A 3,877-nucleotide genomic window follows, 5' to 3' on the forward strand; every position below is an offset into this window, starting at 1 on the left:
CAAAGCACCGAGGTGGGCTTCTTGACCTTGAATTTTTTCAAGATCGATTTGAATTTTCAATCTGCCATATCTCATCATTCTCTTTTGATCATTTTTTTTCATTTTTATCCTTTCTTGCCTGTCTTAAGATAGCCTCCTCTTTCTCAACTTGGGCATACTTACGCACCTAGTCAAACATCTCATCATAGGTATCCGAAAAGTTCTTATTCAGAAAAAAAATCAGATGATTGCTTCGGAGTCTTCTTTTCAAAGCAGACATAGCAACTGATTCATTGAGATTCTTTACTTTTAGGGTGGCCGCATTGAAACGAGCTACATACTTCTAGAGATCCTCTCCTTCCTATTGCTGAACAGAAAAAAACTATTTACATACTTCAAATGAGGTCTGTTAGTACCAAAATAAGTGAAGAACAGTCTCCTAAGTTACTCAAAAAAAGAAATGGACCCTTGTGGTAGTCCAGAAAACCACACCCTTGCTATCTTCTTGAAGGCTGCAAAAAAAGTGATGCACAATGGAGCATCAGAAGCTCCTTGCAAAGCCATGAAGATTCTATAACCCTCGATATGATCCATTGGATCAGCAGAGCCATCAAAAGAGTTGATGGCGAGCATCTTGAATCGGTTTGAAACTGATTCATTCAAGATCTCATGAGAGAAAGGAGATCGAAGATTGAAATTATCCTTATTCTGAGATTGACCTCCTATCTGGAGCTCCATCAGATGCTTTTCAAGATCCAGGATCTTGTGCTCCAAGTTGCGCTTTATTTGAACTTTCAGAGTACTAGGAGCAAATTCACTGTCAGCCTCGTCAATGTGGTGTTCATTTTGATGGACTAGTTGAGGGATATGCTGAGACAAAGTATTCAGGAGAGGAGCTTGTTTCAACTATTGCTTCTTCTTTTGAAGCTGTTGAACAGCTACTGTCAGAGCTTGGACTTGCTGAATAAGGAAGCTGAATTATTGAGGATCAACAGTAATTGGTTGCTGCGGTGACACCTTAGGTGCTCCTTTCGGAATGGAGGAAGAGGAATACTGAGCTCGTACTTTGACCATCTTTTGCATAAAAGAAATCAAAAGATCCTTCTTCTAGTGCCAATCTATTACTGCAAGTTTTAAAATTTGAAGTAGGGCGACTCGAATCAAGTGAGACTAGGTTGGAATGATTCTTGCGACCTGGTGAAAATTTCTCCAATCGGCAAAATTAGTAAAAAAATTCAGATGATGATCCTCCAATTTTTGATCCTCCGATGCTTAAGTCAATTCGAGCCTTAAGAACAGAGGTGGAAAAGAGTTGACGAGTAAGAGAGATTGAGTGGAACAAGAAAAGAATTAGATAGAAGCCAAGATTCTAGCATAATTTTCTACCGATAGAATCTCTCCTAGTTTCAAAGAGCAAAATCTACCTATGGAGGATCCTTGACCCTCTATTATTTATAGAGGGTATGGAGAGACCGTTCCAAAGTTTGTTAGGCTGTTAGAAGAGTTTGTTAGGTAGTTAGAGAGCCACCTGTAAGTAAGCTGGCGTACAGCTGTATATATGAGCTGGACATGAAATCGTAACCCGCTGTGGTCGGGTTGTAGAAACTACAGGGGCGTTCACAGAATGGCTAAATCCGTCACTATAATAGTTATCTTCGATATATGATCGGGATGAAATAGAGATATCATAATAGTCATCCTGGATAAAAGAGGTATCAGGGTTTAAGTCAGTAAATAATCGATCTGAATATTTTCTTATCAACTGAGATGTCATCCGAATAGAATATAAGGATGTCCTTCATTCAGATCAGTAAAATATCGAGCTGAATCTGCTAACCGGTAAATTGATCTGCTGGAATCTAGCACTTTGAGATTGATATTTTTTTGATCTCATATAATGATGCCATGTATCTTGAGGCTGATTTAATGCACCAACAGTTGAAAATAAAAAAAAAATAGTGATTCAAGGCCTGCCATGGGAAAATAATAATAAGTCAGCAAATACTCACCAATTTCCTTCTCCGATAAACAGCACAGAAGTGGAATGGCTTTTAAATCTCTTCGTAGAAATGCAAGTGGAAATCCAGCTCAAACAGCCGGTTCCAGTGAAGAAACCCAAATCCACACGGACACAAGCTTTTAGCATTTATATAGGCAGGGGAAGGGCAGAACCAGCAGCGCTTCTTCCAGGCAGGTGGGGGTGAGAACATCGCTGGCTGGTATAGTTGCATGCCAGCCCAAACAAACGCAGGGCCACCAATTTAATTTCTCTCATGTTTATAAGAAAGATTTGGTGGCTACGAATTGGTTTCTAGAGACAATCCGACAAGAGGCATGCATGATTCCGTATGAGATCAGTACAATTTAAGTTAGGCGGAAAACGAGTCAGATTGGATTTAACTAGTTGGGGGGTTAGGTCAAAAGTCAGATTGGACCTGGCCCAATGCTCTAACGTGTTAGATGGTGGTGAGAGAAACACTATAGGGCTGTTTAGACTCGTGTAAGTAAAGCTGCATGACACTCAAGTTGCAGGTGTGGTTCAGTCTGCTGTTTGGATGCATGCAAACTCAAAATTACATATTACATTGGGTTGCATGTCAATGAGTTCTGATCAGGTTTGATTGAATTTAATCGTTCACAAGTTTAGATGGATTTTATATATTACGTCCCGCATTTGAACTTTCGTCTGGATATACAGCCAAGCTTCAGTTTGCCCGCACTGATGTCTGATAGCTATCTTAGTTCGCAAATCATCATCAGACCTACAAGTCCAGATTTCATATCTAAATCATGGCGATCCAAGATGCTTGCCTCTTATATAAGCAACCACTGACAGTCCTTCGCATGTACTAATTTTATCCGCACTCTCTCTTATGGTTGCCGTCTTCAAAGCATTCATGTTGGTAGCAAGCGTTGCGAACTCATTTGGCTTGTTGTAAGAGGAGGAGAAAAAGTATTGTCAATAAAAAAATGGAGAAATATGGCATAATTAGTTAGAATTTTTCAAAAGAGAGAAGAGGAAATCTAACTTTCCTACAGAAATAAAATTCTTCCATTCCATAGAAAAAACCGATATGTTACCATTGCTTTAGGATTAGAGTAAGTTTTTGTCAAAAATACTTTCAAACTTTTAGATAGAATAAGATCTTTTCCTTTATTAGAGATATAACAGGTATTTTTAACAACTTTTCAAAAGAAAATAGATATTCAACTAAACATAAATTATTCTAAAATATAACACTTTCCTGTGATCTACCAAATGTGCAACATCACTTTTCCAAACATCAACCTCTCAAGGAAAAAGTTCCATGAGGAAAAACTTTTCTCACAAACCAAACGAGTCCCATAAAACAAGAGCACAGAACTGATGGATTTGAATGACAAGGAAACCAGCGGATCTGAATAATGGCATAAAACTGGCAGAAAAAGGCATGCATCATCCAACACAAATAGGTTAAAGGTTTCATCTAACTATGCCTTTCTCCAGACTATGAAATATACTTAATTTTCACCAAAGAAAAAAAAAAGATATTAACTTACTGAAAGTCATAATGCCCATAACAATTTCATAAACATCATCATTATTAAGATATATGGTAGCTCGCACTAGCCAATTAATCAACTGCCGGAATGCAAACTACACATATAAACCATATTAGCAAGTTAATCAGCCGCTGGAATGCAAATCATTTGGACAAAACAAATCCGATTGCCAAACTATGACACCTTATTTTAACTTCCAGTAGCTGGTCGAGTTACACTGACTGGACTTTTATCACATTATAACTTGTAAGTAGACCAACAGACAAATTCACAAGCAGTTTACGTTCCTATAGCCCACATCTGACCTGGATTAACAGGTGTAAAGCAATATTTTTAATCAAATGTGAGCAAAATC

The sequence above is a fragment of the Elaeis guineensis genome, chromosome 6 (assembly GCF_000442705.2).
Source record: "Elaeis guineensis isolate ETL-2024a chromosome 6, EG11, whole genome shotgun sequence".
NCBI classification, from domain to species: Eukaryota; Viridiplantae; Streptophyta; class Magnoliopsida; order Arecales; family Arecaceae; genus Elaeis; species Elaeis guineensis.